The following is an 11,153-nucleotide window of genomic DNA, read 5'->3' as shown; positions in this document are numbered from 1 at the left end:
CGTCCGCACCGACCAGAATAAGGTCCATAGTGTGGCAAGCGCAGCGAGCCACCAAGCCCGAAGCGTGGCGAGCGCAGCTTCGGGCTCGGTGGCTCGCTCGCCACACTATATAAAGTCAACTCCACGCCGACATGGATAGTGGGGGTATGAAACGTCGGAGGACGCATTCCGCCGCCGCTCGCCAAGCTTCGGGGTGGCGTGGATAGTGCAGGAGGGGTGCCTAAAACAATGTTTTATTGTATACCTAATGTCATGGCATTGTACACCCTATAAAATCACATTGCATCGCATGCGATTTTGCGGGAGGTGCGATGCGATCCCCCGGGGCTAAGAGAGCAGTGAATAAGTTACATAGGAAAATCGCATCACATCGCATGCCCCTTAAAATGGCCCCTTGCGATACGATGCGATTTCCCTATGTAACCGTACGTATGCTAATTGGGAGCCCAACTAACATATAAGTACCCAGTTCACTAATGGTGGCAAGTTTCATCGTCGTCATCATCATTGTGTATTCACACCTGCCTTCCACTACCAAGAAATGACAAGTCTTCCTGTGTGTTCTGGTAAGCATTGTGCCTCGCCGGCATTGCTCACAGTTACCCTTCCATTCCATGTATCGTTGCACCAGATAAGAACTGGCATAACCTTGAGATTCTCACAAATCTGCATAGGACTATATTTTTTTAATAAACAATTTTTATTAAGTTTTTTTTTTTTTTTTTTCAGTAAATTAATATACAGAAGGTAAACAGTGTGAGACATTTACATACTTATAAGAGAATCAGAAGAAGAGTTCAGTGAACATGTTCAATTTACAGGAAGTACTTGACGCAGGGAACAGAAAAGGCAAAACATCAGGAGTCAAGTCTGCAGTTCCTCTCCATATTGCTATCACATTTCTATTGTATTGCGCCATTGTCTAGCTTTCTGTCAATTTGAATAAATCGCATGTGATCACAACTTAAATCTCAGTATCTTGTCTTTCCTTCCCTCTCAACCCCATTAATTGGGGAGTAACCATTATGATTGGTTTAAACAATATTCAACCAAAAGCTATATGAAACAGTTTGGACTCACAAAATATCTAAATTTGAATCTATTGAAAAGTATCGAAAGGTATATCAAGGTAAATGGGGGGGATGGGTGAGAAAAAAGGAGGGGGGGGGGGGGGGGGGAGACGACAGACAAAATCAGAATCCACTTTGAAATTCCTTATCTAGCTTTTTCCTTCTGTGTGTTCTAGTCATTTAGTCTAACCATTTATCTCACGCAGAAGAAGTCCTATCTATCTCAACTCAAACAGTCACCTCAGTTAGATACTTGTCTGAGGAGGTACCAAGTGGTAGATTCAAATATTTTTTTAATTCGGCTCTGTGTTAACTGATCCAGGCTATTAATAAACAGTTCCCATTTCTTATAGAAGCGTGGTGCACCCTTCTCGAGATCTGTTCTTAAGGTCTGTCTTTCGTAAAAGAGCGTATTTAGTATAGCTTTTTTTAATTCCATTATGGTAGGGGAACCTCTGTGTATCCAGTGCATTAGTATCAATTTTTTAGCTATTGTCAGTATGATATTGAGCACCGGTATAATCATCCGCTTATTAGGTCCAAGATCCCAGTCTCCAAAGTAAAGAAACAAGCATGCAGTCGGGTGCTTCTGGAGTTTCAGGGAGTAGGTGGTATTAATGAAGTTAGTCACCTTATCCCAGAAGAACCTAATTTTCCTACATTCCCAAAAATTGTGGAAATATGTTGCATCAGTTTTATGACATTTGTAGCAACATCCTGTGTCACTAGGGACAAAGTGTGCCCTCTGCACTGGGGCTATATATGCCCTATTTAAAAATTTTGTATGGGTCTCCTGCAAAGCAACCGACTGCAGATGCCTCATGGTGAGTGGAAGCTTCTTAAGTATAACAGGTAGAGGTGGGAGATCTGGTATATCTCTGGCCCATCTAATTTGGAGTTGTTGGTGATGTGTCTCTATCCCTGTCGCTATGAGGGCCGAGTAGAGATATCTGATCCTATAACCTAGTACACATTCCGGCCTCAACAGGTTCACAATGGGGTCCATCTCCCCATCTCTCTCCATAGGTGATAATTGAGTTTGTGCAAAGTGTCTCGACTGGAGGTACATGTAAAACTGGCGATGTGGTAGTTCAAATTTCTCCTGCAAGGCGGAGAATGGGAGTAATGTTCCTCCTGGATCAAATAGTTTACGGACATTTGTAATGCCCTTGTCCCTCCAGCCAAGAAACTCCGCACCCTCTAGACCAGGAAGGAACTGGGGGTTTCCCCAAAACGTGGTGAATGGCGAAGAGGAGAAACGTCTGCGAAGAGCCTTATTGATCTGTTTCCAGGACCTGTAAGTCGCTTTGAATAGAATAGAATCTCTGACCAATTTGGGTATTAATCTAATCGGGGCGTGCAACAGTGCTGCTGGGGAGTATTGTTTAAAAATTTGTTTTTCTAAGGAGGGGATGGTGTATTCCGATCTAGTAGTGAACCAATCAGTAATGTATCGGAAGTGTGCTGCTTGAGAGAATGCTTGTATGTCAGGCATGCCGAATCCCCCATCTGATTTACTGAGTTTGAGTCTATTGAATGGGATGCGAGCCCTCCTCCCTGCCCAGGCGAATTTAAGGTACAGCGATTTAAATTTCTGCAGGTCCGTATTACTGAGCTGCAGCGGCAACATCTGCAGGAGATATGATAACTTGGGGAAGGCTATGGTTTTAAGTACTGTGATTCTACCCGCCAAAGATAGTGGCAAGTCTATCCAACCAGTTAGCAGTTTGTCAATCGATGCAAAGGAGGGGGTAATATTAACACTATATAAGTCTTTTAGTTTTTTAGGAATCATAATTCCCAAGTATTTGAGTGTGTGTGGGCAAGTAGTGAATTGTGAAGTGAGGTGAGATGTTGCTGGTGTTGTGGGGTGGGCTGACAGGGGCAATAGGCGGGATTTATCATAATTTACTCGGAAACCTGAAAATTGGGAGAAGTGAAGTATAATTTGTTGAATGGCTGGTATGGAGGTGTTGGGTCTGGATATAAATAGTAATATGTCGTCCGCAAAGAGACTGATCTTGACCTCGGAAGAGTCCATCCGCACTCCCACAAAGTCCTTTGAGGTTCTCAATGCTATCGCCAGCAGTTCAACCGCCAGGGCAAATAGGAGGGGGGACAGGGGGCAGCCCTGCCTAGTTCCCCTAAATAGTGGTATGGGATCGGACATGTAGTTGTTAGTCAAAATTTGGGAGGACGACCCCGAATACAGTAGTTTAATTGTGCGGATGAACACCTCCGGGAGTCTAAACCGCGCCATAGTGAAGAGTAAGTGGTCCCATGTGACGAGATCAAAAGCCTTCTCGGCGTCTAGCGAGAGCAGTGCATAAGGCTCTGAGCTCTCCGAAGACTCCACCCACTGCATGGCTGTTAGGGCTTTACGTACATTAAGGACCGAGTGTCTGCCCCATACAAAGCCCGTTTGGTCTGAGTGGACCAGGGAGGGGAGTTTGAATTTGAGTCTGTCCGCTAAAATTTTTGTAAAGATTTTATAATCTGTGTTGAGGAGTGAGATTGGGCGGTAGGATCCCGGGAGGAGCGGGTCTCTACCGGGTTTATGTATAATTTTGAGAATGGCCGAATTAAAATATAAAGGTGGGGGGGATCCTTGTAGGATGGAGTTATAAAGGGCTGAAAGGGGTTTAATAAGCTTGGGGGCCAGTAATTTATAATATTCATTTGAGAGACCATCCGGTCCCGGGGATTTGCCTGTCTTAAGCATCTTTATCGTAGCCAGAACCTCATCCTCTGTGATAGGTGTTATCAAGGTATCCGAGGTGTCCGCGTCTAGTGTGGGGTGAGGGAGGGATTCCCAGAACGTTGTCCTTTGGTGCTCATCTATGAGGGGGGGGGAATACAGTGACTTATAGAAGCCATGTAAGGTTTCAGTAATTAATTGCCCTGAGTGGACCACTGTGCCATCCGCTCTGCGAAGAACCTGGATAGCTGAGGGGGGGTGTTGGCCCCTTAGTAGGTTAGACATCAGTCGATTAGACCTGTTGCCGTATCTATGAAACCTGGCCTGTGTGAGGAAAGTGATTTTAGATTCCAGTTGTATTAATAGTGCATCAAAAAGGGTTTTTTGTTCGTTATATATAGTTTTATTTGTTAGGGTGGGGGAAGATTGGAAGTTCTGGTATGCCTTGGTAAGGCGTGTCTGGGCATCAATGTAAAGCGTCTGGGAGTCCTTTCTATGTTTGGAAGTGTAAGATATAATGTTGCCTCTTAGTACTGGTTTGGAGGCCTGCCAGAATATAGAGGGGGAGGTCTCCCCTACTTCAAGGTTATTGTGAGTATAGTCCATCCAGGACGCCTCCAACATGTTACGGAAAGATTGGGCTTCTGTTAACTGGGATGGGAATCTCCATTGCCTAATTGGTCCCCTATCAACAGACGTCGCCACTGCTACCCAGCAAACCCCATGATCCGAAATTGTGATAGGTTCTAACATTGATCCCTCTACTCTCTGGAACAGGGAGGAGGACATTAGAATGTAATCAATTCTAGAGAGGGTTCCATGCGCTGCTGAGAGGCATGTATATTCCCTCTCAATAGGGTGGCATGCCCTCCATACATCTATCAACTGCAGCTGTGTAAGGAGGTATTGAATACCATATTTAGGGTTGGTGCGTCTGGTAGAGGATGTAGTGTTTCTGTCTAAAATCGCGGAAGCTACTAGATTGAAATCTCCTGCCAAGATTATATTTTGGTGGGCATAGGGAAGCAATTTAGCGGCTATGGTGATGAAGAATTGACTTTGGTTTGCGTTAGGTGCATATATATTAGCTATGATGTATCGGGTGTTATATATAGTGACATCAATTATACTGTAGCGACCCTCGGGATCTGTTTGAACTGTGTGGGTTGGAATGTTTCGTCTAATCAACGTGACCACCCCTCTAGCTTTGGAGTTATATGGGGCAGAGGATAGAACCACCCAGCCCCGGGTGTTTAACTTCAGGATCTCTGCAGGGACTAAATGGGCCTCCTGTATTAGGGCCATTTCAAGTCCTAATTTAGATAGATAAAGCAATATTTTTTTGCGTTTAGCTGGGGAGTGGAAGCCCCCCACATTAATTGTACCTACCCTGAGAGATGTCATTTATTGGTCAAGAGGGTTGGTAACTTACAGGTCCTGGAATTCGAGATGAGTTCTGTGGTTGACAATAGCAGCCTAGCAACAATCATGAAAGATCTAAGGATAAAAAATATGACGTTAGACGGATTCTGACATATAGGGGGAAAAGACATGAGGGAAGAAAGGGTAATTAGCAATAATTTTGCAATGGCTAGGCGGCCGGTAAAGGTCCTCCCCGCCATTCCAAACTACTATACACAAACAAATGAACGAATGAATGAATGAACAACTTCCGGTAAATGGCAAGATCAGGCAGTTGCCCCCAAGATCCGAGCCAGCGGTCCATGGGTCACCCCCGCCTCATTGAAGAGGTATGCTATAGCGCCCGCAAGGGGCCAGTTTAGGAATCACCTGCCTTTCCAGACCCGATTAATGAACAGTATAATAATTAATATATATTTTAAACATAACATAGCAAACCTATTTCTAATCTAACTTGGGTTTTCCACCACTGTAAGAGGCGTCAGACCAGAAGAGGGTGGGAGGGGGGGGGGGGAAACCCCCGTCCCCCATCTCCCAATTCCAACACCCCAGACCCGGTGTAGAGTTATTTAAGTCTACAGCTAACTAGATCTAGCTTGTAACTTTATGCATATATGAATGTCATAGTATAGCTATATCTCTCTAGACAAGATTATCCTCAGTTTGGTTGGTCCTGTGAGAACAGGGGCAGGGAGGCCGGTATGGTGGCATAGGACTATATTTATGTGAACAGCTATGTTCTACCCTACTCCGTCTTCCACAGCTCTCACTACGTATCAGCCCCTCAGTGTCCAATTATAATCGTCAGCTCAGTAGAATGCAGATTTACAAATACTTTTGACAGTGAGAGTATTCTAGACTAGTAGCAGTTGTTCTTTAATATTGAAACAAACCTTGACTAGCAGAGGCACAAACTAAGCTGAATAAATAATGTTTATTAAAAATACACCAAGGCAATTCTGCAACGAAACTGATTATCATTCTGTGTGCAGGAAAGATGTGCTTGCAGCATCCAGAAAACCTCAGTCCTTCACTAATAATGCAAGATCATTTGTGCTAGCTGCAAGTGACAAAGGATCGATGGGCATTTCCTCAGGGAATCAGCAAAAGAAGTTCTTGGCAGAGCCATGCTGTTATTCACATGAAGAGAGACATTTCCTAGGAAAGAAATGTTGGGTCAATATTCACCGCCCTTCCCGACTGGATAAACTGTGCAGGATGTAGTTGAATTGAAAGTTGTTGTGGTATTTATTGCTCCCTGTGATCAATCCATTTTGATCATTGGAAATGCACAAACAATATAGCATGCATCACAAGTACAATATCCATAGTGGTATGTGTTGGGACCATGCTATTACCCAGGCCCCATAGAAGGCAGATTGCCTGCAACACCTGATTAAACAGGTGGAATCTTGTCAGTCCAATGACAAGGACAGTATCAGTTTTATTTGCTGTCAATGGGATCTCTGCACAGGATAGCTAACCAACTTCCACAGCTTCCAGTATCTGATTGGCTCTCCATCAATAGGGTGTCTCAGAGCAGACAACAAACATATGCAGAGCGATCTCCCCTTCCATGCGCCCCCTCCCCCGGTTACCTATCACTTGGTAGGGTCCCGCCGGGCATCAAGAAGTCATAATCCTGCGCTGTGCGAGCCCATCCCTATTGCTGCCGCCATGTAGATCCATGCAGGCAGCCGCAGCTGGAAAAATAGCCTGCCATAGGCATCAGCTGCAGTCCCTCCCAGCCCTTTGCTGCCCCTGGCTGTGGTAAGTCGGTAAGTCCCTGGCACTATATATATGGTGTGGTAAGTCCCTGGCACTATATGGTAGTGGAGGGATGTCAAGAGGTTTTTTTGGGAGGGGGCCCAGAGATGTCTATGTACCGGGCCCCAAGATTTTTGTTGCCGGCCCTAGCCCTTACATGACCTTTACCCACCTGCCTCTACTGTTGTGATAATACATTGGGATAGAGGCTCCCAATGGGCAGTGGTGTTACTAGCCGGGTGATTTTCACCTTCCAAAGGGGTGGCAGCAAAGCGTTGGTTCATCTGCAGTGATAGGAGTCTTGCGTTGCACTCTGATACTCTCCCGTGGCACTTGACTACTGCCAAAGAAAAGAGCCGGCCGAGAAGAAAGTTTTTTAGACCTGTTGTAGGTAGAAACTTCGATTCAAAGGATAATCTTCTTGAACTTGTAACCAATCGGCCATAAATCTTATCAGGGAGGCATGATGATAAACAAGAATATTGGGAACATTTATCTCACCATTATATCTAGGTTGAAGCAGCTTCGAGAGGCTAATATAAGCTAGCTATACCACCAATATACCAGCGAGTCAAATGTTTCCAACCCTGAGCTCCTCAGTGATAATTTTGGTCATACAAGATACCTTCATATCATATAAATGACCTGAACTCTTAGGTTAAAGAACACCCAAACATTCTAAATGTGAGGAAGCCCAGGAAAATAGAATGTGCTCCAGGAGGGAATGGTGGGATGAAGGAACATCACCCTTGATTGCTCCACATTAATTTTGAATCCAGAGATATCACCATACTGCTCAAAGCTGTGAAAAATCAAAGGCAGTGTGTGCTGGGGTCCCCAATATATAAAACAATATTACCTGTTTATATCATGAGCGTAAAGCACCCACACGGACTCCCTGAACATTAGACTATTGCTGCTGAATAAGGAGGAGAGGAGCTATTGCAAGATAGAAGAGGAGGGGGGATAGAGTTTATCCTTGACGAGTGCACCGTTTCAGATCCGAAGCATGCCATGCAAACTTTTAATCAGTAATGACGGGAAAGGGGAATGCTATAGAAATTGAAGCAGTCTGATAATGTCTGGACCAAATTCTCTACAACTTAAAACCTCAAACGAATGGGGCCAGAGAATCATATAATCAGTGGAGTAACTATAGCCCCGCAGCCCCCCGCGGTGGCGGGGAGGCACTGAGAGGGTGTGGGCACCGAGGGGTCTGCAGGGCTATTGTTACCCACTGCCGTCTGCCCCTGTTGCCGGCGCTCTAGATTAAGGAGCATGTTTTGAGCATGGGAATCCTTAGTGAAAGCAATACGTATGCCTTTAGGTGGGTGCCTACCAGTCACAAATCCTATTTGATGTTCAGATAAGGGAGTATGTAAAATTTGCTGCAAGTGAATGACCATAATTTTACCTAGGATTTTAAAGTCCCCATTCAACAATGTGATGAGGTGGTATGAACCAAGAAAAAATGGGTTCCTTCTCCAGCTTAGGTTGGAGAATCGTATGGGAGACAATAGAAGACAGAAGAGTTGTTATGGTGGATGTGTTGAGAAGCGGAGACAGATCATCCTGGTGAATTGTATAATACTCTCCTAAAAAAACATCTGGACTTGGAGTCCTATGGGCAGGCAAGGTCCTAATAGTATCTCAAAGTTCTTGGTCAGTGATTTCTAAATCCACGAGGTCACGTTGATCTTAAATGAGCTTAGGTAGAGAACCTTCATTTAACAGAAGTCTCTATTGGGTCAATGGCTGTGGGGAATATAATGTGGAATAATAAGTATTAAATAGAGACAAGAGGCCTGTGAGTCAGTAACAGGGGACTGGGTGGCTGAGAAATGCAGAAATATGTTTCCTACATTTCCATAACTTGGCTATAGTTATTACCCCAATAGTATTATTTGTGTTTCTAAGCTATGCTTCGCCTGTGAAAGAAGGAAATCCTCTAACAATTGCTGGGCCTGTTTGTTACTACAAAGCTTCTCAAGAGATGGGTCTAAAGCAGTGGTAGCCAACTCCGGTCTTCGAGAGCTACCAACAGTTCACGTTTTCTAGATCACCAAGCTGGGGAACAGGTGCACTCATTACTGACTGACACATTATAAATGATCCACAGGTGGAGTTAATTACTTCACTTATGATTCTGTGAGGAGACCTGGAAAATGTTAACTGTTGGTAGCTCTCGAGGACTGGAGTTGGCTAGCACTGGTCTAAAGTTTAGGCTGCAAAAGTTTGGGTAACAGAAACATATACCAGTAGCCCAAATACCGCTATTGGCTGCCTAGCGACTCCCGATTGGCCACTAGGTGCCGCTAGGCGGCCAATAGTGGTATTCGGGAGGAGGAGCCACAGGATGTAAACAAACACATCCTGCGGCTCTCTTCTTAGTTTGTGGGGGTCGCGTTGGTCGGTTTTTTATTTTGCCAAGATCGTGGCTGCTACATGGACATGATCTACGCCGAGGACCTCCGTAAGTATGGTTTCCTTCCACGGGTACCCTAATTGGATTTCTTCAGGACCAGTAGACGGATGGACGGAGACCTACCTACATGTCAAGATAGGTAAGTATCTGTATGAATGGGCTCTGAATGTAATAAAGTTTTATTTTTCTGGTGTGTGTGCATTTATTTAACTATTGTTTCTGCTGTGGAACTAAGTATCTCAGCAAACCCATTAATGGAAAGTAGATTGCATCTTGTGATGTCCCAAGTGCTTGGCCGGCAATCCTCACGTTATGACCGTAAGTGTTGCTCAGCAAATATGTGAAAAGTTTACAAATAAATAAACCAATGTGTAAAATTGTTCAGTGAATGGGATTTATCATGGAGATCAATAATTTCTGAACTAATAACAAATGCATACCTCATTCACCTTTATTTGATGGACAGGAAAAGTATGACGTTGTATAGGATCACCAGCCAAGCATGACAAAGGGTCATCAAGCTCCACCGCCAGTATGGCAATTCACGCAATTTGAAGTTCTTTGATGTGGTAGGCAGGGCTAAGATGAAAGCAATTTACCTATTTAGCCCCTCCCCTACCCCCGAAAAGACGCAAATTGTGGTAATTTAATGCTGCTGGGGGGAATTGCAGGGATGTTGAGCGGTATCCAGGAGGGTTGCCCACCTTTCGGGGGGAGGGGGGGGCTGGGAGGGGGGCCCGATTGTCGGGAGCTTCCTGGCCATTTTGGGAGAGTAGGCAACCCGTTACCCTGGTTATAAATCAACTAAAAGCATGTTGACAGCACACCATGATGGAGTTCTCATGAGTAGAATCCACTTTATACTTGTTTCACATAAAACTGAGTGAATGAAGCAGTATTAGTGATTTCTCAGCAATGTTACAAAACAACGCATGAGTTTGACGTCTTAATTGTGATATTGGAAGCAACCGCAGAAACAATTGTCAGAGATGCAGCCGCTGAAAATTTGAAAACGTTCCAAAAAATGTGTTCTCTGTGAGTCAAATATACTGTATAAAGGGATTTAAGTGAACGGACAAGTATCCAATGCCTTGAACAACTTGTAACTTCCTGAAGCTTTGTTCTTGGCACCAGAGTACAGTGTCACGCCTGGGGTCTGAGACAGACTGACGAGGACCTCAGGCATAGGCTCTGATGGATATATAAATCGGGAAGGCTTGAGCAGACCTTGGTACATGCAAAAGCACCGTAGTGCACCCAGAGGCAGGAAACAGGCAGAGGTAAAAGTACAACCAGTTTTATTATGGAAGCTGGAAACAGAAGGTTGTACTTGACAACTGATGAAATGGTAACGTATGCAATGGGTAAATAGGTAACAGTAATAATGGAGGCAAGGTGACAGTTGCAGTACAGAGCACTGATGAAGTCCATATAAGTCTATGAGCTAATTACCACAGAGTGGCAATACTTTACGTTGAGTTGCAGATAAGAATGTAGAACGATGACAAAACATCGACTGTGGAACGATGTTAGGACATTGACAGGAGCTAGGCTGGGGACTGCTGAGGTGAGTAGCCCTTGCTGGACTCAGGAACACAGGTGCTGGAATACCTGGAAAAAAAAAAAAACACACACACACACACACACGACAATTGAAGCACTAGCACTGTGTCTTGGATCTCCCAAAATACATATCCCCACTGAGAAGCCGGGATTGGCTGGCCAATTATGACAGGTAACCAGACTACACATGATTGGCAGCAGAAGATCT

This window comes from Crinia signifera, chromosome 19 (genome assembly GCF_055691185.1).
Source record: "Crinia signifera chromosome 19, ASM5569118v1, whole genome shotgun sequence".
Taxonomy (NCBI): Eukaryota; Metazoa; Chordata; class Amphibia; order Anura; family Myobatrachidae; genus Crinia; species Crinia signifera.
Note: the sequence above shows the minus strand (reverse complement) of the source record.